Raw genomic sequence first — 27,043 nt, 5'->3', positions numbered from 1 at the left:
ACTTCCCTCTATAATAGGATCAAGCCCCCAAATCTTTAGATAGTTTTCTCTTTGTTCCATACATGCACTATTCCTTTCACAAACTCATTTCCCTTCCATCTAGCCTACCTCTCAGTATCCCACTGAGGCAAGTGTTGCATGTCACATCTTGTGTGCAGTATCGTGATCTTGCGCTAGTTTATCAGTGCTTTTTGCTGCACTTTTATTTATGAACGTCGGACAATGTTGCAGACAAGAATTGGTAGATAGGAATAAAAATTGAACGTTTCCAGATGAAAAAAAAGACAGAAATCTCCATGGTACCTTTTTTAAAGGGCATTTTCTCTGACGTCCTAGTGGATGCTGGGTACTCCGTAAGGACCATGGGGAATAGACGGGCTCCGCAGGAGACTGGGCACTCTTAAAAGAAAGATTAGGTACTATATCTGGTGTGCACTGGCTCCTCCCTCTATGCCCCTCCTCCAGACCCCAGTTAGAATCTGTGCCCGGCCAGAGCTGGATGCACCTAGTGGGCTCTCCTGAGCTTACTAGAAAAGAAAGTATTTCTTAGGTTTTTTATTTTCAGTGAGATCTGCTGGCAACAGACTCACTGCTACGAGGGACTGAGGGGAGAGAAGCAAACCTACCTGCTTGCAGCTAGCTTGTGCTTCTAAGGCTACTGGACACCATGAGCTCCAGAGGGATCGAACACAGGGCCCGACCTCGATCGTCCGTTCCCGGAGCCGCGCCGCCGTCCCCCTTGCAGAGCCAGAAGACAGAAGAAAAAGACGAAAAATGGTGGCTGAAGACTCCTGTCTTCATTAAGGTAGCGCACAGCACTGCAGCTGTGCGCCATTGCTCCCATAGCACGCCACACACTCCGGTCACTGTTGGGTGCAGGGCGCTGGGGGGGGGGGGGCGCCCTGGGCAGCAATTAGTTTACCTTTTGGCACAATTAGCACATAATACAGTATATAACACTGTATATGTGCAAAAAACCCCGCCATTAACATTATAAAAAGCGGGAGAAGCCCGCCGCTGAGGGGGCGGGGCTATCTTCCTCAGCACACCAGCGCCATTTTCTCTTCACACCTCCGCTGGAAGGAAGCTCCCCAGGCTCTCCCCTGCAGTATCCACTACAACAAGGGTAAAAAAGAGAGGGGGGGGCACTTAAATTTAGGCGCAAAATTGTGTTTATAAGCTGCTATTGGGAAAAATCACTCAGTATAGTGTAAATCCCTGTGATATATAGCGCCGTGGTGTGTGCTGGCATACTCTCTCTCTGTCTCCCCAAAGGACTTTGTGGGGTCCTGTCCTCAGTCAGAGCATTCGCTGTGTGTGTGCGGTGTGTCGGTACGGCTGTGTCGACATGTTTGATGAGGAGGCTTACGTGGAGGCGGAGCAGGAGCCGATAAGTGTGATGTCGCCCCCTACGGGGCCGACACCGGAGTGGATGGATATGTGGAAGGTATTAACCGACAGTGTCAACTCCTTACATAAAAGGTTCGATGACGTAACAGCTTTGGGACAGCCGGCATCTCAGCCTGCACCTGCCCAGGCGTCTCAGAGGCCATCAGGGGCTCAAAAACGCCCGCTACCTCAGATGGCAGACACAGATGTCGACACAGAGTCTGACTCCAGTGTAGACGAGGATGAGACAAATGTACAGTCCACAAGGGCCATCCGATGCATGATTACGGCAATGAAAAATGTGTTGCACATTTCTGACATTAACCCGGTTACCACTAAAAAGGGTATTATGTTTGGGGAGAAAAAGCAGCCAGTGACTTTTCCCCCATCTGATGAGTTAAATGATTTGTGTGAAGAAGCGTGGTGTTTCCCTGATAAGAAACTAGTGATTTCTAAGAGGTTACTGATGGCGTACCCTTTCCCGCCAACGGATAGGTTACGTTGGGAGACATCCCCTAGGGTGGACAAGGCGCTCACACGCTTATCTAAAAGGGTGGCACTGCCGTCTCAGGATACGGCCGCCCTAAAGGAGCCTGCAGATAGAAAGCAGGAGGCTATCCTGAAGTCTGTATATACACACTCAGGTACTATACTGAGACCTGCAATTGCTTCAGCATGGATGTGTAGTGCTGCAGCAGCATGGTCTGATACCCTGTCAGACAACATTGATTCCCTCGACAGGGATACTATTTTGCTAACCATAGAGCATATAAAGGACGTCGTCTTATATATGAGGGATGCACAGAGGGACATTTGCCTGCTGGCATCTAGAATTAATGCAATGTCCATTTCTGCCAGGAGAGTATTATGGACTCGGCAGTGGACAGGTGATGCTGATTCTAAAAGGCACATGGAGGTTTTGCCTTATAAGGGTGAGGAATTGTTTGGGGACGGTCTCTCGGACCTCGTATCCACAGCAACAGCTGGGAAGTTGACTTTTTTACCTCAGGTTCCCTCACAGCCAAGTACAGTCTTTTCGGCCTCAGAAAGGCAAGCGGGTCAGAGGCGCATCCTTTCTGCCCAGAGGCAGGGGTAGAGGAAAAAAGCTGCACCAGACAGCCAGTTCCCAGGAACAAAAATCCTCCCCTGCTTCCACTAAGTCCACCGCATGACGCTGGGGCTCCACAGGTGGAGCCAGGTGCGGTGGGGGCGTGTCTCCGGCACTTCAGCGACCAGTGGGTTCGCTCACAGGTGGATCCCTGGGTGCTACAAGTGGTATCTCAGGGATACAAGCTGGAGTTCGAGGCGACTCCCCCTCGCCGTTACCTCAAATCGGCCTTGCCAGCTGCTCCCAGGGAAAGGGAGGTAGTACTGGCGGCTATTCACAAGCTGTACCTTCAGCAGGTGATAATCAAGGTTCCCCTCCTTCAACAGGGACGGGGTTACTATTCCACAATGTTTGTGGTACCGAAACCAGACGGTTCGGTGAGACCCATTCTAAATTTAAAATCCTTGAATACTTATGTAAGGAAGTTCAAGTTCAAGATGGAATCGCTCAGGGCGGTTATTGCAAGCCTGGAAGAGGGGGATTTTATGGTGTCGCTGGACATCAAGGATGCTTACCTGCATGTCCCCATTTACCCACCTCACCAGGAGTACCTCAGGTTTGTGGTACAGGACTGTCATTACCAATTCCAGACGTTGCCATTTGGTCTGTCCACGGCACCGAGGGTATTTACCAAGGTAATGGCCGAGATGATGATACTCCTTCGGAAGAAGGGAGTTATAATTATCCCGTACTTGGACGATCTCCTTATAAAGGCGAGGTCCAAGGAGCAGCTGTTAGTCAGCGTAGCACTATCTCGGGAAGTGCTACAACAGCACGGCTGGATTCTGAATATCCCAAAGTCGCAGCTGATTCCTGCGACGCGTCTGCTGTTCTTGGGCATGATTCTGGACACAGAACAGAAGAAGGTGTTTCTCCCGGTGGAGAAGGCCCAGGAATTGTCATCTCTGGTCAGGGACCTCCTGAAACCAAAACAGGTGTCGGTGCATCACTGCACGCGAGTCCTGGGAAAGATGGTAGCTTCTTACGAAGCAATTCCTTTCGGCAGGTTCCATGCAAGGATCTTTCAGTGGGATCTGTTAGACAAGTGGTCCGGATCGCATCTTCAGATGCATCGGTTGATCACCCTGTCCCCGAGGGCCAGGGTGTCTCTGCTGTGGTGGCTGCAGAGTGCTCATCTTCTCGAGGGCCGCAGATTCGGCATACAGGACTGGGTCCTGGTGACCACGGATGCAAGCCTCCGAGGTTGGAGGGCAGTCACTCAGGGAAGGAACTTCCAAGGACAGTGGTCAAGTCAGGAGACTTCCCTACACATAAATATTCTGGAACTAAGGGCCATTTACAACGCCCTGAGTCAAGCAGAACCCCTGCTTCAAAACCAACCGGCGCTGATTCAGTCAGACAACATCACGGCGGTCGCCCATGTAAACCGCCAGGGCGGCACAAGAAGCAGGATGGCAATGGCAGAAGCCACAAGGATTCTTCGATGGGTGGAGAATCACGTGCTAGCACTGTCAGCAGTGTTCATTCCAGGAGTGGACAACTGGGAAGCAGACTTCCTCAGCAGGCACGACCTCCACCCGGGAGAGTGGGGACTTCATCCAGAAGTCTTCAAGCTGATTGTAAATCGTTGGGAACGGCCACAGGTGGACATGATGGCGTCCCGCCTCAACAAAAAGCTAAAAAGATATTGCGCCAGGTCAAGGGACCCTCAGGCGATAGCTGTGGACGCCCTAGTGACACCGTGGGTGTACCAGTCGGTTTATGTGTTCCCTCCTCTTCCTCTCATAGCCAAGGTACTGAGGATAATAAGAAAGAGAGGAGTAAGAACTATACTCATCGTTCCGGATTGGCCAAGAAGAACTTGGTACCCAGAATTACAAGAAATGATCTCAGAGGACCCATGGCCTCTGCCGCTCCGACAGGACCTGCTACAGCAGGGGCCCTGTCTGTTCCAAGACTTACCGCGGCTGCGTTTGACGGCATGGCGGTTGAACGCCGGATCCTAACGGAAAAGGGCATTCCAGATGAAGTGGTTCCTACGCTGATAAAAGCTAGGAAGGATGTGACAGCAAAACATTATCACCGCATATGTCGAAAATATGTTGCTTGGTGTGAGGCCAGGAAGGCCCCAACAGAGGAATTCCAGCTGGGTCGATTTCTGCACTTCCTACAGTCAGGAGTGACTATGGGCCTAAAATTGGGATTCATAAAAGTCCAGATTTCGGCCCTGTCTATTTTCTTTCAAAAAGAACTGGCTTCACTGACTGAAGTTCAGACGTTTGTTAAGGGAGTGCTGCATATTCAGCCCCCTTTTGTGCCTCCAGTGACACCTTGGGATCTCAACGTTGTGTTGGATTTCCTGAAATCACATTGGTTTGAGCCACTTCAGACCGTGGAGTTGAAGTATCTCACGTGGAAGGTAGTCATGCTGTTGGCCTTGGCCTCAGCTAGGCGTGTGTCAGAATTGGCGGCTTTGTCATGTAAAAGCCCATATCTGATTTTCCATATGGACAGGACAGAATTGAGGACTCGTCCCCAATTTCTCCCAAAGGTGGTATCAGCGTTTCATTTGAACCAACCTATTGTGGTGCCTGCGGCTACTCGGGACTTGGAGGATTCCAAGTTGCTGGACGTAGTCCGGGCCCTGAAAATCTACGTTTCCAGGACGGCTAGAGTCAGAAAAACTGACTCGCTATTTATCCTGCATGCACCCAACAAGCTGGGTGCTCCTGCTTCAAAGCAGACTATTGCTCGCTGGATCTGTAGCACGATTCAGCTTGCACATTCTGCGGCTGGACTGCCGCATCCTAAATCAGTAAAAGCCCATTACACGAGGAAGGTGGGCTCTTCTTGGGCGGCTGCCCGAGGGGTCTCGGCTTTACAACTTTGCCGAGCTGCTACTTGGTCGGGTTCAAACACGTTTGCAAAATTCTACAAGTTTGATACCCTGGCTGAGGAGGACCTTGAGTTTGCTCATTCGGTGCTGCAGAGTCATCCGCACTCTCCCGCCCGTTTGGGAGCTTAGGTATAATCCCCATGGTCCTTACGGAGTACCCAGCATCCACTAGGACGTCAGAGAAAATAAGAATTTACTCACCGGTAATTCTATTTCTCGTAGTCCGTAGTGGATGCTGGGAGCCCGTCCCAAGTGCAGACTCTCTGCAATACATGTATATAGTTATTGCTTAACTAAAGGGTTATTGTTATGAGCCATCTGTTGAATGAGGCTCAGTTGTTGTTCATACTGTTAACTGGGTATAGTTATCACAAGTTGTACGGTGTGATTGGTGTGGCTGGTATGAGTCTTACCCTGGATTCCAAATCCTTTCCTAGTAATGTCAGCTCTTCCGGGCACAGTTTCCCTAACTGAGGTCTGGAGGAGGGGCATAGAGAGAGGAGCCAGTGCACAGCAGATATAGTACCTAATCTTTCTTTTAAGAGTGCCCAGTCTCCTGCGGAGCCCGTCTATTCCCCATGGTCCTTACGGAGTACCCAGCATCCACTACGGACTACGAGAAATAGAATTACCGGTGAGTAAATTCTTATTTTTACCTGGCCTGGTATTGACGGTGATATTACCCCCATTCCCCTCTCTTACCAACGTATGTGTTAAAAAGATTGAACGTCACACCACTCCCCATTGGCTGATCTCATATTAATCAGTGGCGACATGGTATCTGGAGTTTAGTAGCAAGTATTCCGGTCATTTCAATTGTACAGACTTTATTGTGGGCAGATTACATTGTAGGAATAAGTTACATATAAATAAAATCAGACAAATGGGCAGATTCAGAGTTGGGCACTTTTCACACAGTCGCTGTGCAAATGCCACAGGAGATGCCTTAATTAAAAGACGCCCACTGCCGGCTTCTGTGACCAGCTGCTGCTTCCAAAGATGGATCATCTGCGTGAACATCGGACATCTGAGGAACCCTGAAGTTACGCGCGATGTCCGGTGAAATCACGCTGCTGGAGCCAGTGAAGCTGCGTCAGAAATGCCAGCAGCATGTGTAGATCTTAAAACATTGGCGCTGTGTATTGACATCGAATTAACGCACACATAAGAATCAGGCCGGATATTTGCACTGCTCTCTGTTGCAGTCTATCCCTACTAATGATTGCAGCTCACCACCTTGCCACCCAATCCCCTATACACCAATCTCAGGGTTGAGGACAGCACCGGTCGCACTGGCAGCACAGGATGCCGAGGTGTCGTGGTAGGTTCCAATGGACTATGGGCCTGCATTTTCCTCCACAGGGCTGCTGCAGGTTATTCTATTTGATTATATTTTCATTTGTAACAGCTTTTTATCCCCTCCCTCCCCACTTTGGCTCTTATAGTTATAATTTGGGCTCAGATTTTTTATATTGCTGGATGCATTTCTTGTACGGTCTCCACCATTGCCTTTTATGCCACTGTGTTGCGCTCTGCTCTTATATTGTCTTCCTGTAACCCCCACTGTATGCTATACCCCTACTGTCTGTGCTTCCTGTCAGTAGCAACCTACACAGTGCGCCTCAGATGGTTCCCCCATGGGCTGGATGTACAGATGTGTCCTCATACATCTTGTCTCAATATGCCATGTAGCGGAAGATGCCAGGCGTGAGCGAGCTGACAGGTACCGTTCAACTCCGGTAGCGTAATGCGTCTTTTTTTGGCAGAAAACGCATTGCATCGCCATGTAGATACAGCCACAGTGGCACACAGAATATAGGCATGCCGCATGCCATTTTAATCAACATAAGCTGCTTGTGCGTCACATGCACTGTACACAATCACGTATTCACGGGATGGCAGCAGTTTTGTATTTGTGATGCTACTACAGTACAATTTGTATATCTCTGGCAGATTACACTGGAGGTTGTGTCTCTTCATGTGCGGCATAATGTGACTTTTTGTATGGAACTCCATAGAGAAGTCACTCAGGAGAGAGCTGGCAGCTTTAGGGCCTGGGGCAAGTACAAGTATATGGGCTATGCATAGTGAACAAGTTTCCATAGACTGCCACTGAGCTGGTGCACGTAAGCACACCAAGCTTGTTACTGTGTCACTGGACTTTGGAGTAATACAGGTAGATTTGCCTACTCTCCCATAATGTCCTGGAATTCTGGAAGAGTAGGCCGTCCTCATGGATGTTTCCCACTTCCCGTGAGCTTGATAATACAGTTCACAATTGCATCATTAAGCCCTGTCCTAGCTGCAAGATATCATGATTTGTGGAGTTCCCAGCAAGTTGCACTTTTTAAATTAATTTATTTTTACTTAATTGTCAGCAGTTACATACATCGTGCACATAACATGCAGCCAGGGGCATAGCCAGAACTTTGATGGCCTCGTAGCAACATTCTGAAGGGGCCCCTGTCCAAATGCTTCTAGAGAGACGCCTCTCTGCAGCAGTTGTTAATTTTATGTCCCATATTAGTGCCCTAGTTCACGTTATGTCACATTATAGTGCTGCCAGTACACATTATGCCACACAGTACCCACAATTCATATTATGACAGAGTCCCCAGTTTGTTATGCTGCATCACAGTGCTGCCTCCACTTCAAATTGTGCCACATTACAGTGCCTCCACTTCATATACTGCCACATTACAGTGCCTCCACTTCATATTGTGCCACATTATAGTGCCTCCACTTCATATTTTGCCACATTACAGTGCCTCTGCTTCATATAGTGCCACATTACAGCTCCTTCGCTTCATATAGTGCCACATTACAGTGCCTACTATTCATATAGTGCCACATTACAGTACCTCCACTTGTATTGTGCCACATTACAGTTCCTCCACTTCATATTGCGCCACCTTACAGTGCCTCCACTTTATATTGTGCCACCTTACAGTGCCTCCACTTCATATTGTTCCACATTACAGTGCCTCCATTTCATATAGTGCCACATTACAGTGCCTCCGCTTCATATTATGCCACCTTACAGTGTCTCCACTTCATATTGTTCCACATTACAGTGCTTCTACTTCATATTGTGCCACATTACAGTACCTCCACTTCATATTGTGCCACATTACATTGCCTCCACTTCATATTGTGCCACCTTACAGTTCCTCCGCTTCATATAGTGCTACATTACAGTGCCTACTATTCATATAGTGCCACATTACAGTGCCCCCACTTCATATTGTGCCACATTACAGTGCCTCCACTTCATATTGTGCCACATTACAGTTCCTCCGCTTCATACAGTGCCACATTACAGTGCCTACTATTCATATTGTGCCACATTACAGTGCCTCCACTTCATATTGTGCCACATTACAATGCCTCCACTTCATATTGTGCCACATTACAGTTCCTCCGCTTCTTATAGTGCCACATTACAGTGCCTACTATTCATATAGTGCCACATTGCATTGCCTTCACTTCATATTGTGCCACATTACAGTGCCTCCATTTCATATTGCGCCACCTTACAGTGCCTCCACTTCATATTGTGCCACCTTACAGTGCCTCCACTTCATATTATGCCACCTTACAGTGCCTCCACTTCCTATTGTTCCACATTACAGTGCCTCCACTTCATATTGTGCCACCTTACAGTGCCTCCACTTCATATTATGCCACCTTACAGTGCCTCCACTTCATATTGTTCCACATTACAGTGCCTCCACTTCATATTGTGCCACATTACAGTGCCTCCACTTCATATTGTGCCACATTACAGTGCCCCAGTTCATATTTTGTTACATTATAATGGCCTTCAGTTAATTTTATAAAATATTACAGTGCCTCCTATTTATATAGTGCCACATTACAATACCCCAGTTCATATTATGTAACGTTATAATGCCCTCCAGTTAATTTTATAAAATATTACAATGAGCAGGTCCAGAGGCATACCTAGATATATTGTAGGCCCCAAGGCAAATGTTTGTAGGGGCAATGGTGAAAAATTTATATAACATATATAACTGTGACGGAAGGTGGGCCACTCTCGGCTCTTTATGCAGTGCTTTACATGGAATATATTTATATAGTGTTCTTTCTCCAATAGGAATCAAGATGCTTGACAGATAGAATAAAACATAATGAACAGGATTTAGTCAGTCACGTCTGTCCCAGTCATGCACACACATACACACTAAAGTTATTTTTTTTTTTGTATTACAAACCAGTAAACCTAAAGGGCCATACACATTAGACAACTATTCTGGCCAATATGGCCGATAACGACGATTGTAAATGATATCGTTCACATCGTCTAGTGTGTATGGGCCTACTAATCAACGATGCGTGCACCAGTGCTTGTTGATTTGGAGGTCGACGGTTGGCCATGCAGAATGCTCAATGTGAGCAATGTCACTTGTGACATCGCTAATCACGGCATGTGTGCCGCGATGAGCGATATTCACGATGTGACATTGCGTCTCCTTCCCGGCAGCAGTTCCATTATAGCTGAGCCACTGACGGGAGCCGCTCAGCGTCTCTGTCATAATTTCTCCCACTGCCCAACCAATGAACTTTCTCCCACTGCCCCACCAATTAAGTTTTTTTCACCCACTGACCCACCAATTATATTTCCACTGTGCCACAAACTTAATGAGCCGCTGGTGGGGAGATGCTGACCGCTCAGCATCTCCATCCACTGCCCCACCAATGTACCCACTGCCCTACCAATTATATTTCCACTGTGCCACAAACTTAATGGGTTCATAAATTATATATAATTTATGAACCCATTATAATTAATTTTTTATTAAATTGGTGGCATAGTGGAATTTAGTGGGGCAGTGGGTGAAAAAAACTTCATTGGTTCCCCCTTCTACAGCCCTGCCCTTACACCCAGAAATGCCTCCCCAATATTAAAATATGTAAATAAGGTGCCAATTCCAAAGATATCTTTCGTCTTTCAAATTGTTTGAAAAATTGCTTAGTGTGTACAATCAATTTCATTTGTCAGGGTTCTGGGAAGGTCAAGGAAAATTGTTCATCTTTCACATTGGTCATGTCTGTCTTCTAGTGCGTAGGGCCCTTAAGAGTATAATTTTGGAGTGTGAGAGGTGACAGGAGCGCCTGGAGTAAGCCCATGTAAACATGAGAAGAACATACAAACTCCACACTAATAAAGGGTCTTTGACATCCGTTGAAGTCATGACCTCAGTGCTGTAAGGCAGTAATGCTAACCTCTATGCCACAATGGTCCTTCAGACAATGGTGACAGGTATTAACTACAATCTCTGTCATGACATATGACACTTTGCATTTTCAATATGCCCCTTCGAATAGTATCACTTTATAAATCCCAGTGGATGTGAATAGAATGTAAGAATGGCACCTAAAGCACAAAGAGAAATTGTATTATGCTTTTGGTCAATATTGATAAATAGGGACAATTTCAGTGATATAGACCGGTCAGACCAATTGTACAGAGCTACATACATTCTGTGTATTGGGACTACACTACTGATCTTCATGTTTACAAGCCAGAGTGTTACCCTCCTGCCCACTTTACCAGCCTTCCCTGGCTCCTTATCTTGTGCCACTACAGTGCCAGCATCACTAGATCAGGATTTCGGACAGACTTGTACATGTTGTTCTGTCATTAAGAACCGTTTTAAAGCTCCAGTGAAGCCTAGATTGTGTGCCACAATCCAGGCTAACAGAGGGGGCAGTGAACCAAACAGGAATAAAGAAATCTGCTCCCCAACACAGAGGTATTGTTTCTGCAGGCAAAGGGAATAAGAAGCATATCCACAGCAACAGAAGATAATTCAGATCAAAACCAAATAAAAATGGGCAGAGAGAAGAACATAGCTAGAAACAGAAAAAGCACAAACAAAACTCTAAAAGCTATGTGTACAAATGCTAGGAGCTTAGGAAATAAAATCCCAGAACTAATTGTAATAATGACAAGGGATGATCTAGACATTGTGGCAATTACAGAGTCATGGTACAATGAAAATCATGACTGGGACATAGCTATACCGGGATATACTTTATTTAGGAAGGACAGAATTGGAAAAATCGGAGGAGGGGTAGCAATGTATGTAAAAAAACAAAGCATAAATACTACATTAATACAAAGTATTGAAGAAAAAACTGAGGCCCTTTGGGTGACCATAGAAACAGGGGAAAAGTCGATTATTCGTATTGGCGTGATGTACAGGCCACCAGGTCAGGAAGAGGAACTCGACAAGAACCTATTGCAGGACATAACTAAAATGGCATTAAAAGGAGAGGTAATAATCATGGGAGACTTTAATCTTCCAGATGTAAACTGGGAGGTGTCTATTGCTAGTTCCACTAGAAGTAGGGACATTTTAAATTCCCTTTAGGGAGCATCCCTCCACCAATTGGTGAGGGAGCCCACACGGAAAGACGCAATATTAGACTTAATACTTAAAAATGGAGACAGAATATCGAACGTAAAAGTGGGTGAAAACCTGGGATCCAGTGATCATCAAGCAGTATGGTTCAGCATAAAGACAGAGACTGACTCATCCCATACAAAAACAAAGGTGTTGAACGAACTTGGAAGCAGTGCAGGAGAGGTGGGAAACATCAAAATGTGCAATATTAAAGGCAACAGACACAAAATAATGAAGACAAAGAGTTGTATCTTGTTAGACAGAAGGAGACTAAGAAGGTAATCAGATGTGCAAAGGCACAAGCTGAGGAGAAAATGGCACAGTCAGTGGGTAAAGGAGGCAAAACTTTTTTTAGGTATATAAGCGAAAGGAGAAAAACAAAAGGCGGAATAATAAAACTAAAGACAGAGACTGGGAGTCTTGTGGAGGGAGACAATTTAATAGCAGATCATCTTAATAATTATTTTTGCTCAGTATTTACTACTGAAAAAGAGGGGAAGGGTCCACAATTAAGTTGCAGGGATTTTCAGGAAAATTAAACTAGTACATTTACAGAGGGGAAGGTCCTAACAGAATTCTCAAAGCTGAAAGTGGACAAATCTATGGGGCCAGATGGGATACATCCAAGGATACTAAAAGAACTTAAAGGCTGCTGGTAGCACCATTGACAGAATTATTCAATCAGTCATTAACTACAGGAGTAATTCAAGAGGACTAGAAACGAGCAAACGTAGTCCCACTGCACAAAAGTGGAAGCAAGGAAGAGGCAAACAACTACAGACCAGTGAGTCTTACATCAGTAGTAGGGAAATTGATGGAAACACTCTTAAAAGAAAGAGTTGTAGATTATCTCAAATCCGGCAATTTACAGGATCCCAAACAGAATGGATTCACTGGGGGGAGATCATGTCAAACAAATCTTATTGACTTTTTTGACTGTGTGACTAAAGTGGTGGATAAAGGTGGAGCCATAGATATAGCTTATCTAGACTTTAGTAAGGCTTTTCACACTGTTCCACATCACAGACTGGTAAATAAACTTGAAAGTTTAGGATTGGATATTAGGATTATTGAATGGATAAGATATTGGTTGAAGGATAGAAAACAGAGAGTTGTGGTAAATGGAGTGCATTCACAGGAGGGAAATGTTACCAGTGGAGTACCCCAGGGATCTGTACTTGGACCAGTGCTTTTTAATATCTTTATTGGTGACATTGCAAATGGCATTAAAGGGAAAGTATGTCTTTTTGCAGATGACACAATGGTATTCAACAGGGTAGACACACCAGGTGGGGTAAAACAAATGATTGAGGATCTAGGTAGACTAGAGGAATGGTCAAGAGTGTGGCAACTACAGTTTAATGCCAAAAAATGCAAAATCATGCACTTGGGTCTCAAAAATCCAAAGACTAAATATAGTAATAATGGCACTATACTGGAAACTACTTAGTTGGAAAGGGATCTAGGAGTCACTATTTCAGGTGACTTAAAGGCAGGTAAGCAATGTATCAAAGCAATGAGGAAGGCTAGTCAGATGCTTGGCTGCATTGGGAGAGGAATCAGCAGCAGAAAGAAAGAAGTAATAATGCCACTGTATAGGTCATTGGTACGGCCTCATCTAGAATACTGTGTTCAATTCTGGAGGCCATATCTTCAAAAGGATATTAATACATTAGAAACTGTACAAAGAAGGGCAACTAAAATGGTGCATGGCCTACATCACAAAACATCACAAAACATACCCAGAAAGACTAAGAAATCTCAATATGTATAGTTTGGAGCAGAAAAGGGAAAGGGGGGACATGATAGAAACTTTCAAATATATAATGGGTTTTAACAAAGTCCAGGAGGGAAACATTATTCAAATGAAGAGAAGCAATAGGACACGAGGACATGCACTGAGACTGGAGGGGGGGAGGTTTAGGGGAAATTTGCAGAAAAATTACTTCACAGAAAGGGTAGTGGACAAGTGTAATAGCCTCCCGTCAGAGGTGGTAGAGGCTAAGACAGTAGAGCAATTTAAACATGCATGGGATAGACATAAGGTTATCCGTACAAAGAAATAAGGATCAAATAAGGTTAGAGATAAAAATAATGTAAAAAAAAAAGGGGCAGACTAGATGGGCTAAGTGGTTCTTATCTGCCGACAAATTCTATGTTTCTAATATCTGTCTTAAATTATCTTGGTGGCATAAACAGATTAGCCATAACCCCTTCAATAAAATGCTCTATTATACAACGCGGAGAGCGTTTGGGGGAAGGGTGTGGAAATCTTTCATGTGAAACAAAATTTTGAGCATGAATGCCCAGAATGGTCACATAAACTTGGGGTTTAGGCTGCCAGGCCCCTTCCTTCATCTGCTTTCTATTACTCAGCAGTCTCTAAATTGAAAATGGGAAGAGAAGAATGGCTGTGATTATTTGCTGGTTGGAAAAGAAATCATTCCTTACTGCTCAGCAAAGCCTGGGAAATCTTCATTGTCTCCAAGGAGCTAACAATAAACACAACACAATCCACCCTGCCATGCTTTGAAGTCACCTCCCTGATGAATAGAAGACGTTTCTGCTGCTGCATCTGCAGATAAAAGCCGTGGCTCGCAGCCCTGGAATACGTACTGGGGCACACTTGTGTCTGCTACATTGCTGCCGAATAACTTCTCTAACTCACTGAGATAGATACTTATGCTCTCCATGCTAATGAAGGCGAGCGTGACCCTGGGTAATTGCAAAGTACAGCAGAACAATTAACAATGGTATTGCAAATCAGCTTTTGTATCATTTGGATAAAGGGAATTGCGCAAACAGTCCAGTAGGCATCTCTTTCAACTCTGTTGAGCAAGCAGTGTATCCGCTTATAAATGCATATACAGCAGACGAACAATTATTTTTCCTGGGGAAAATTAAGCACATCTGCATGCCTTTCTATGTATAATGGTACTTGTAATTTTGTCTACAGATCTCAGTACAGTTTCCATTGTTTTATTTCTCTTCCTCTAAATACTTTTATCCTTTCCAACAGTGTCAAGCTGAAGTGTGATCGATACGTGTTCAGTATGGATTACCAGCAGACGAGATGCCAGCTGTCAATATCCCGACAGCGGCATTCCGCCCGCAAGAATGCCCTTGCGGGCTTGCTGTGATCGTCAGGCTGCAGGCTCGGTGGCCCGCTGTGCTCGACACAAAATCTGTTCCCACTCTATGGGTGTTGTGGACACCCACGAGTGGGAATAGCCCTGGTGCGCCGGGATTACAGCTGCCGGCATTACTGACCGGCGGGATTCCGTTGTCGGTATCCTGACCGCCAGGATCCCAACAGCCGGTAAAGTAAACGTATCCCATCGATACAGTAGGCTGTACAACATAATAATCGCTGTGTCCTAGCAATATACAGTATGAGACTTAATTGGAGGCGCAGTATGATGTGAAGGGGCATGACAATGTCTGTTAAGGACTAAATATAAAAGTATAAAGATGTAGACGACACAAACACCTGAATGTGCTTGTAATTAGCCCTGAGGGGTAACAAAAAGCTGTCTAGTATACACACTCAGTACCATTTTATTAGACACGCCTTTATAATACGACGAATGATCCCTCTTTGCACCCAGAACAGACTGAATTCTTTGTGGAATGGATTCAGTAAGGTGCTGGAAATATTTTTAGAGGTTCTGGTCAATGTTGTCATGACAGCATCACGTCCTTGCTGCAGATTTATTGGTCGTTGGCTTTTCCGGTTGATTTGGTCGACAGTAGCCATGTCAACACCACAGTGTAAACATCAGAACGCTGACATGATTCAAATGGTCGACAGGTACCAGGCGGACATCCTCAAACTGTTGACATCTGAAATGTTGACTGTTAGATTTAGGCTGCGGAGAAAGGGGGGTTAGGGATACGGGAGAAATACTCACCAGAACACCACAGCATCACAGGTCTGCTGTGGATGTCACTGTCACAGCACCTCCAGTACCCGGAAGAAGACTGTGGAGTTGCTGCAGCTCCCGGGAGAAGGTAAGAGACGTCTAGACCTTCAGGAGCGGTTTGCAGACAGCTCGTCATGTCGACATATCATCCATGTAGATATGGTGAATGTCAGCATGGTCATTCATGTCAGCAGTTTGACCCTGTTGACATGCTCATGTCGACGAGTCATACCACATCTGCTTTAGGTTGGAACAAAAACAGCTTCTCTGCAGCTGGAGTGAACTTATTAACATTTTTATTATTATTATTATTTTTCGTATCACCTCCTTCTTGTCCATGAACCTTTATCCTCACTAATTAAATTTTAGCTGGGACTGGAATTCCATGAGTAGTTCTACTCCCTTCATCAGGCTTGCAATGTTTTGGTTGTAACATTACATCCTTGTATCCCACACATAACTTCAAGTGCCAAGTGTGCTTCTTACAACCCATCAGATAAAGAGCAAGCCCTGCGGGGCGGATGTTGGAGCTGAATGTCAGTGCTAGGCTGTGCAGGATCCAATTATATATTGTTTTTATTATTTCTAAATGATTATAGCCAAACCTATATATTTTCTGGCCCTGGTCCTAAATGTATCACTGTTAATAGGTAAGTACACCCCAATAATCAAATATATTTTATATCCAACCTTTTTTTAACTATTTTTTTTTTTTAAACTTTACTATATTATCTTTATGTTGATTTTAGATTTATTTTTTCAGCTTTACATTTTTTAACTCCTTTACCCATGCATAATGTTGTGTTGGGTACAGTGGAATGGAATGTGGTGTATAGTCATTTGTGCCATGTGTAAGGCAGTGACAATTCTAAATATGTCCTTACATAGCTGCAGGATGTGAATCAATGATACAAAAATGCCGTAGTTGTGACGCAGGGGGCTTATTTCTCTTATGTATTCCGTGCTAAAGCTGTTCACACGTTTAAAGATATCATTCCTTGTTTAGGAAGACAGTAAAGCAGGTGATATTGAGGATAGTTGGATCAGGGGTGTATCTAGGGGTCCGAGCTCCCCTGGCAAAGTAGGGGCTGGTGGTGCCCCCCCCCCACCCCCACACACACATATATTTGAAATAAGGAGGGTGTATAGAAAAAAAGGGTGTGGCCTTGTGGGGAAAGGGCGTGGCCACACAATACTACTTCCAATTCAAATTATGACACACAGTATCACAATTCACCGCACAGAAGTGTCTCTTATTCACGTTATGCCACACAGTAGTACCCCTATAGGAAACACTGTCTATAGAAGGCATATGGGGAATGTAAATAGAAAATTGAAATGTGGACCAGTGCTAGTAAATATATTTCTATTTTTATAAGTGGAATTTGGTCAAACCGCATTCAGGGATGCAACTGCAATATCTCTGTTCTCAGCGCTCTGTCGATAGGATCACATTGGCTGTAAACACCTCTGCCTGATTGACAGGCAGAGGCATTCGCGGGGAGTGGTGGGGGTGGTGATGGACCGTTGCGGGGGCGGCGTGGGGAAAATGGGGTCGGGCTGTCAGCATTTTTGTGGCGGATGAGTGACATCACATGCAGCCACCCCTATGTGAAAAATGGCGGCGGACCACCTGCATACACAGCTTAGCTGCAGTTACAGGGGGTCTTCCACAGTTTCTGCGACCATAATTAAATTGCGGTCACAGTCGCTGAGCAGGCCATTCAGCATGCTGGACGGCCTTGCCCTGCGATGGATGAGCATCCCCCAGCATACAATAGAAAGGGAATCTGCAATCCTTACCGAATCACTCCCACCGCCATTAGTACATCTGATCCCGCCCATAGGCACACACATATACACACTTACATACATACTGTCACACACAAAAAACATACAGTACTTATGATATACAGTACAGTCACACATGCAGTATATACAAATAGTTACATACATGCACACATATATACCGTCACATACATACATACATAGCTGCAAACTTATTCACATACATAGCCACACACTAATTCACACATAAATACACTAGATACTTATACACACACAAACATACATACACATATAGTCACATACATAAATGCAGTCACAGACACACATACAGACAGACTATATAGTGTTTACCCCCATCACTTCACAGACAGGGTACACCCAATGCATGTACTTTAGTAGCTCCTTGTACTCTCCCCCTCTCCTCTATGCTGTTGGTTTGCCTGGCACTGACTGAGTGCCGTGTAGCCCCGCCCCCTACTTCCACTCCGTCCACTTCCCGAAGATCAATGCCGTGCAGTGCAGTCTTGTGCCACCTCTCCCCTCATTTAATCCGGATTGTACTTTGTGACCGTCTGTTACTGCCGGTGTCCAGTGGCACAGCACTGCACTAGTGATCAATCAGACTCAAAATAGACTACAGCTCCCGGAGCTCCCGGAAACAAGGGATGCTGGGAGCTGTAGTTTATGCTGAGTCTGATTACAAGTGAGGTGCGCTGCGCTGCCGCCTAATGCTGGCCCTGGCACTAACAGACAGTCACCAAGTCTGACAGTACTATTGGATTCTACCCCTGGCCGTGGATGGCACTGCCAGGCGGCGCCCCCTCCTTGCCTGGCGCCCCTGGCGAGTGCCATCCTGGCCAATAGGTAGATACGCCCCTGAGTTGGATATCTCTTTCTTACCAAACAACATCGCTCACAGAAGCCGTCCCTGTAAGATAATGACACCTGAAGATGGTGTTAGCCCACTTTCCTCTATGAGGCCAGCCCAGCCAAAGTGGGATTGTCTGATCCTTCCTCGGTGGGCTGGAGTTCTTCCCGATACACATTGCATAGTTGTTCAACCGGTCAGGACCCAGAAGTAATGTGTTAGCTTACTTTTATTTATCGCTGGGATGAGTTCTTATCAGAGCCTGTGCCCCAGAATTTGCTCCTCCAAAACTAGCCCCGAAAAAACATTTGCAATGAGCAGCAATAATGAATGTCCGTTTTCAGGGCTGGAGTGCAAATGTTAATTAATAGGACTCATAGTTGCATGTAAATCAAATGTTATTTATAGGCGTTGGGTACGGGTGGCCTGCGGTCGGGTTCCCAGTGGTTCGCATACCAAAGCTGGGATCCCGGCCCCCAGAATTCCGACAGGGGGGTGAGCGCAATTAAGCCCCTGGCGGGCTCGGTGGCTCGCTGCACTCGACACAGGTTCTATTCCCACTCTATGGGTGTTGTGGACACCGACGAGTGGGAATAGTCCTGGGCCCTCTACCCGCATTCTGGCAGCCGGGATCCCAGCATTGGTCTGCTGACCGCCTGGATCCTGACCACTACATCCCATTTATTGACATGTGGGTTATAAGAATCAGCTTTATACTTTATCAGCTTATACTTGCGTATATTAGGAATTTGTCTTCAGTTTGCTATACAACAACCAAGTAGGTAACAGATTAGCAGGTGGTGGTGGTGGGTGGGGGGTCGAATAGGAATACCGTAGGGACACAAGTGAGTTACATGTATGTCTTGTCAGTCAATGTTCAGGAGTTCAGCAGGCGGACCGCTTGGGGAAAGAAACTTTTGAGGCTTCTGGTGGACCTGGCGGGGACGGCCCTGTAACGCCTGCCTGAAGGAAGCAAGTTAAACATGCTGTGTCCGGGCTGTATCTGGTCCTTTACTATCTTCGTTGCCCGCTTTTTAGCTCTGGACAGGAACAGGTCCTGGACTGAGGGAAGGTCGGCCCCGATGATCTTCTCTGCGGTTCTGACCACCTTTTGGAGCCTGCATCTGTCCCTCGCGCTGGAGGAGCTGTACCATACCAGTATCGAGGTGCACAGTACCAACTCCACAATCTTGGAGTAGGAGATGAGCAGTAGCTTCTGTGGGATGTGGATCTCCCTTAGTTGCCTGAGGAAGAACAACCAAGGAAGTTCAACATCCCATAGAAGCTTCTGCTCCTCTTCTACTCCGCGATTGTGGAGTATTATTATTTTTATTATTGTATTCTGATTATCACATAAGGTGGGTACACAGTAGGCGATGTACTCTGTGAGCAACATCACCTAGTGTGTCACCCTCCTGGGCCGGGGCGCCCGACGGCGGGCATACACACTTAGCGATATCGCTAGCAATATCACACAGTGACATCATGCCACGACTGGCCAGAGCATGCAGCTTTGGACAATGAGTCCAAATTGAGCTGCATGCACAGCCGAGACTGAGGGTCGTTAACGACCTGCGGGGCCGTGCATCGCTTGTCATTAACAGCGTACACACTAGTCAGTATAGTAAATGACGTTGCTCAGGAAGGGTCGTTTGCTTTATCGACTAGTGTGTATGGACCTTTAGATAGCTAAGGCACAAGGAGCTGGTTAAACTGGCCGAGTAGACAGTCACCGTGGAAATGTAGATAGAGGAGCTTCTAAAATACATGTTAAGTCAAAGCTGCTCTGTTCATAATAAGATACCAACACAGAACTATATTTTGGTGAGGTTTTTTTATTTAATACCTCATCGAGAATATTTTTTAAATAATTATCGAGGGCATCTCTAGGCTTCATCTTAGCCTGTGTGGCATTATCCCCATAATAGGTCTTTAGGGGCAGATTCATCAACCTTTCTGAAAAAGGACAAGTAGTAATGTTGCCCTTAGCAGCCAATCAGATTCTTGCCAGCATTTATAGAGTGTAGTAGATAAGTGATAGCTAAACAAATGGTTACTATGGGCAAAACACCTCCACTGTGTAGAAGGTTTGATAAATCTTCCCCAAAGTGTTACATTTTTGTTGATGTGTCAAAGGTACTTTTACTTCCCCCCCCCCCCCAGGAATGATTGTCTGAAGGTCTACCTATTCATAGTCCTTATTATAGTGAGGCTCAGGTAGGGGTGGGCAATAAGTGGCCCTCAAGCTGCTGTTGAACTATATATCCCAGCATGACATGCTACAGTTTTCGCATGCCCTGATAGCAAAACTGCAGCAGGATATGCTGGGATGTGTAGTTCCACATCAGCTGGAGGGACGCTTATTGCCCATGCCTGAACTACTTTGTGTTCTCTTGGAAACTCCACTCATGCTACTGTAGTTTGTTACTAGAATTATTTACTATTTGTACAAAATAATTGCTACAGCTTGTTTGTAGCTACTTTTCACACTCTTTATTGCCCATTTTTTGGAAAGATCGTATTATTATTATTATTATTATTATTATTATTATTATTATCATAAGCTGTACAGTAACTCCAATTCAGTAGATGTGTATGACATCAGGTATATTTCTTTACAAGTTTTATTAATACTTGGTAACGTTTTTTGTTTCCTTTTACTTTACACTTAAAAATGGATTCTATGGACCCTCTGTAGCGATAAAATGGGTTTAGTGATGTGCGATAGTCGTTCCCTAGCATTAAGAACAGTAAGGGATACATTATACATTCCTGTATTTTAGGCCACATGAATAATGGATGTTTTGCAATGTAGTTAAGTGACAGCTCCACCACACTGCGGAGATTAGATAATAACAGATCTTGGCTTGATGGGTAATTACTGCCATATGTAATGATATGCATTTACTCTGCACTTATGTTTTTAAGGATAATTCTGAAAAGTGGAGAAATATCTTTCTAGACAATAGACATTTTCTAATGTAATTTTTTCTTCTCTTATTTTGGTGAACCGTGTGAAACTACAATCTATTAGAGTTGTGGAATATATCTAAAATTGAATACTTGTTTAATTACTCTGTTATTTCTCAGTAAATTAGTCATTTTACAAACTTGAGTTAATGTGTCACAGAGAAAGCTTTCCATATCTGCTTTGGCTGCCATGGTTTGAAACAAAACAATCAGGGATTCCTTGTGTAATTTGGAAAGAGCACCTGTCACATTCAGAGTGTAGCCCACCATTTGTGTAGGCTGAGGCCCCCATTCTGTATTCAGCAGCAGTCAGCTTATCCATTCACTACACAAATGGGGGCCTCCACCCAGTGGTATCAGAGAGGCATGAGGCACACAGTTCATCCCACAAAATTGCTGCATCTACACAGTGTGGTGATTTGTTTCTGATTTTATATAGATTGTGTGGTAAGAACAGGGCAAGGAAGCCATCTCCTGAGGGGAATCGGTATGGTATCCCGCCGCATGGGATGCCGATGGTCAGTAGTACGACATCAGCATCCCAAGTGGTGGAATGCCGGCAGGGGGGCGAGCGCAACGAAGCTCCTTGCGGGCTCAGGTTCTATTTTCCCTCGATAGGTATCGTGGACACACATAGAGGGGGAATAACCTACCTCGCCGGTATACCGGTGGTGGTATGGTGTCCCAGTCGGGATCCCGGCGTCGGTATTGTGAAGCCGGGATCCCGACGAGCGGTATGCTGACCGCATACCTCCTGAGGAAGATGTATGTACTTTCATACAGCGCCAAATAGCACACCAGTCCATGGCCTTGGTGTAAGCCGCAGCTACAGTAGCTTTATTTGTAGTGCAAAAACAAACAAGAAATGAAATAAAAAGCTAGCCTGTCCAGCTCTTACTAAGCAAAATTATTCCCTCTCTTACAGTGAAAGGACATCGTGTCTCTTTTGTAAAACAGCAGTAATAGCACAGTACTTGTAGCCAGTAATCACACTGGGGTAAATTTACTAGGGTGGGAATTTTTAAGAACTGGTGATGTTGCTCATAGCCACCAATCAGATTCTACTTAACAGTTATCTATCTGCTTCTTGACGATAATAGATATAATCTGATTGGTTGCTATGGGCAACATCACCAGTTCTAAAAAACTCCCACCTTAGTAAATTTACCTCAGTGTCTCTCAACAGCCCAGCTGCCTGCTCCCCAGGTAGTAAGAGACTGCTAGTCAGGCTGACACATCTTTATTTCCCTATAGATTGTAAGCTTGCGAGCAGGGCCTTCCTACCTCTATGTCTTTCTGTTTTTTGCCCAGTTTTGTTCTATAACTGTTCTAATTGTAAAGTGCAATGGAATATGCTGCGCTATATAAAAAAACTGCTAATAAGTAAATAATAAATACATTTCCCTGACAAAGGGGCACAAGTTGAAACGATCAAGGCAGCTTGAACCTGCAAGATGACCACACAGAAGTTATAAATCTGGGACATATAGTTCCATTCACAACTTCTCCTGTGCTTTTGTCATTATAAATTATATATTATATAATTTTTTTCTTTTTTTTTTTTTACCATAGTGTGCATGGTGTTCACTTTTGTAGGTACAGGTAATATAGTTTACAATTCGGTCACAATACTGCTTTAGAAATATTTGTGTTAAAAACTATAAATGAGAAAGCTGGTCGGTGTCCCGGGATGACATGAAGGCACAACAGTGAGAGGTTTTGTGTATTGCACCATTTACCCAGGCTTGTCATAGCGGATGAGGGGTCTGAGCACCCTGTTGCTTCAGACTTCATCTCCTTCGCCTCTGTGATCAGTATTGGTGTGTGTGGTATAGACCATCAGGTAACCAATGAGAATGCACAATATATTAGAGATTTGTATCCTGATCAGTGGCCTATCCACGTTTGGTTTCACACACAAAGTTGGAGAAGAAGCGCAATGGAACTTGGCATGAGGAAAGCCACGGCTGCTCTTATCAGATTCCTTGTTACACAGATTCACTCAGTCGCACACAGATGTACAAATGTCACATCTCATATTCATTAGTGTAAGCTAGCAGTGTAGTTTTGTCCCTTCTGTGTGTTTTAATAATGTGAATGTGATTGAAACAGATGCTCGGTGGAACTATTTGGTGTGACTGAAGCAACAGTAAGAAAGGACACATCTGTATATCAAGCATCCTAACCCATGTATGCCAGACTTCCTGTCATTGAAGAACCAAGCAGGGGTCATTTCATTGCCTAAAATGGCTATTGACAGATAACAGCTTCCATATCACTCTATGCAACGTGTCATTTTTAAAAATGTGGAAGACTCTTTATAAGCTGTTTTGTTTTTTAGTTTTTTAGGATTGTAGCTGTCTGATGGGGCACCCTTTTTGGCTGCCGACACCAGAGGGACAATTTGAGCTCCCAGAGAGTCCTTTGGCATGCCACTGCAGTGCCGAATGGATGCTCCATTCGGCACTGCAGTGGCATGCCAAATGGAAATACCTCTCTCTACTCCAAATACCTCTCTCCACTCCAGTCTATCCTCAGTGCTGCTGCCTGGTTCATCTTTCTCACCAAACATACTGCATCCACCTCCCCTTTCTTACAAGTCCTTCACTGGCTCCCCTTCCCCGTCAGAATCCATCTCAAGCTTCTCGCACTCACTTACAAAGCCCTCACCCACTCCTCCCCCAGTTACATCTCTGACCTTAGCTGCCTCTACAGTCCCACCCGTCCTCTTCGCTCTGCTAATGCACGCCGCCTCTTGCCTACTGATTACCTCCTCCCACTCCTACCTCCTGGATTTTGCACGTGCTGCTCCCTTCTCTGGAATTCTCTACCTCTCCCCTCAGACTCTCCACCTCTCTACAAAACTTCAAACAGGCTCTCGAGACACACTTTACGTCTCTTTTTCCCGTTTCACACAGAAAATGAAATTACCGGGTGAAGCAGTTCTACCTGGTAATTTTCCGAAAAACATAGGTCTTTTTTCTGTGTGAAAGAGTCAACCGGGTTGATATTCCCTGGACTTCGACCCAGGAATTTACCAGGGTTGGAGACCTGGGAATTCTGTCCCGGGTTGACCCTTTCACACAGACGAAATACCCGTTTTAACCTATCTTCTTTTCAGTACTTCCTTTGATGGCACCAAATCCCTCGGTTATCTGCCACCCTAATACTGACGCAGCCATGTTTATATACCCTGTACTTGTCTTATATTGTATTGAGTTGGAAGTCACTGTTCACTTGTTTTGCTTATTTCCTTATGTACTCTGTAACTGGGTGCTGTGGATCCCTTGTGGCACCATATAAATAAAGGAGAATAATAATAATAATAATAATGATGATGCCGTTTGGGGCTAAGGGGAAGCTGAGTACCTTGAGCATTCTTTGGATGTTCCAGGTGGGTCTGCAATGTCTTGCCATTGGGACTAGAGGGAAGCTCCAGGTGGCAGCTTTCTAGGCTGCCGGGTGCCATTCCAGGCTTCATGCATGCCAAATACACATGCCATGGAGCAGCAACCGTGCCGTCCCCTAAGCCCTGCACCCTGGGTGGCAGCACCATTAGCCCACCCCTAGTTATTGCCCTGATCCTTATTACTGAAGAGGCAGAACTGGGGTGGAAGGAGCATTCAGTGAGGCTGTGATCACACGGGCCATGTAGACCAGTAAGTAAGCAGGCAGACATCTGTTTGGATGCATATCTCTTGCATGGGATATAATTATGTGACCGGTGGTCAGGAGACCGCCGGTCACAATACCGTCACCTACATCCCGAATAACAATCCCGACAGTTGGCATGCCGACTAGCAGGGACTATTCCCACTTGTAGGTGTCCACGACACCCATAGAGTGGGAATACCAAGCCTGCAGCGTGGTGAGCGCAGCGATCCCGCAAGGGGCTTTGTTGCGCTCTCCCCCACCGCCGTCATTCTGAGGCCGAGATCCCGCGTAGGGATTCTGCCCGCCGGGATCCTGCCACCGGTTAATGCGGCCCCAACCCCTCTTGCACATAGTATAGGGCAAATACAAGCACAAGTTGATGATAACTAATAGTAATTTTATTTATTTATTACCAGTTATTTATATAGCACACACACATTCTGCAGCGCTGTACATAGAATATTTGGCCATTCACATTAATCCCTGCCCCAGTGGAGCTTACAATCTATATTCCCTACCACATGTACATGCACACGTTCACGCTAGGGTTAATTTTGTTGGGAGTTAATTAACCTACCAGTATATTTGTGGATTGTGGGAGTACCCTGAAGGAAACCCACGCAAGCACGGGGAGAATATACAAACTCCACACAGTTAGGGCTCTGGTGGGAATTGAATTAAATCATGTGCATATGCTAACCGTGTGACGCAGCTCTGCTTGTGTGGGGAAATACACATTTTTTCTGTGCACACTTGATTTGCGCATTGTTTGACCATGTTACTTCCAATTCTACATTGGTGTAACAGTGTAACAAATATAACCCCCTCATACCTGTAGCTGTTTGCTATATACACTCTCTAGCAGACTATATAGCACTTACCCCTCTAATCCAACACCTACTCCCTGTGCTCAGACCCAATGCCTTCGGTTTTGAACAGAGTACCGCAGATTGCTTTTTGCGCTATGCTGTTTTAAGTAGACAGCGTTGGCGTACGAAGCGCCATTTGCCGCTAATGTAATCTGCAGCATTTGTGGTGTCAGCCCTCTCTTAGGGGGATATTCAATTGTTTGTATTCGGTTGGATGTCTGTTTTTTTCCTATTAGATAAAAAAAACCTGACACCCGACTGACTTTTCAAACAATTGAATACCCTCCTTAAAGTCTTGATGCAAATTCTTTGATACTTATCCGAGGTGCTACAAGTTATACTTTGGTGTATTTGTTTTAATTAGAGGTCTTACAGTTTTCAAAACAAAACTGAAATAATGAAAGATTTCCATTAATGCTTATTCTGTGTGTAGGTAATGGGCTGTACTATATATATAATTGTTTTACTTGCTGTCAGCACAATACGACTGTCAGCGCTTAGTGCAATGTCTGCAGGTAGCTATAATAATCCTGCTACAGCTGAAGTCTTTTAGGTCACTATAAATTTGATTGACATTACACAAAAGATGTGTTTGTGCCCTACAGTATGTAACCGTTCCATGACTGTTGGTGGTCACTGACTAGTATTAGTAGCCTGTCTGTTCTGTCTCTCCACTGAGGCCACTGAAGGGACAGCTCCAGGCAGTGGGCTGGAAATACAGTCAATGCTGGGAGGCGGAGGGGGGGGGGGGGGGGGGGATCCTGACAAGGGGATGGGGTGGGAGCGACTCAGCAGAGGGAGGAGTGCAGCATTTTCAAACTTGATCAGTTCAACAAGAGCCTGAGACTTTAACATTGCTATCTGGCTATCTGTGTGTCCGCTAATCAGCAAGGATAGGGAGCTGTGGATCGTGAGCTCTGCAGTCAAGCATTGTCCGTTCATTGGGTGAACTAGCATTTTGGGGAATATTTGACACCATGGAGGAAGAAAGGAAAGGTAAGAGCTTTGCATGTACATGTGAGGATAGCAAGCTTGTGTGGGATGCAGGGATAAAAGAGACTGAGCATTGAATGGGGGTAGTGTACCGGCAGCCTGCACAAATGTCTGCATTTTCCCCCTGGATCGCTGTCCATCCCAGACACAGATACTCCGGATGTTTATGTTGGATTCCTTGAGACTGAGACTT

At 45.2% G+C, this 27,043-nt stretch overlaps 1 protein-coding gene across 2 annotated transcripts in view; it reads left to right on the top strand.

The window, feature by feature from the left end:
• Window positions 1-27,043, top strand: part of LZTS2 (leucine zipper tumor suppressor 2) — a 285,481-nt gene that overhangs the window by 168,689 nt on the left and 89,749 nt on the right. Inside the window, exon 1 of one of the 2 annotated variants that reach the window (XM_063961906.1) lies at window positions 26,670-26,853. The exons of the other annotated variant lie outside the window; for it this stretch is intronic. The gene's annotated coding sequence lies outside the window, so the exon portion shown is untranslated. Of the gene's footprint in view, window positions 1-26,669; window positions 26,854-27,043 lie in introns of those variants that run through there. 2 annotated transcript variants of the gene reach the window in all.

This window comes from Pseudophryne corroboree, chromosome 3 (assembly GCF_028390025.1).
Source record: "Pseudophryne corroboree isolate aPseCor3 chromosome 3, aPseCor3.hap2, whole genome shotgun sequence".
In the NCBI taxonomy this organism is placed as follows: domain Eukaryota; kingdom Metazoa; phylum Chordata; class Amphibia; order Anura; family Myobatrachidae; genus Pseudophryne; species Pseudophryne corroboree.
This window is presented reverse-complemented; position numbering and strand designations above follow the sequence as displayed.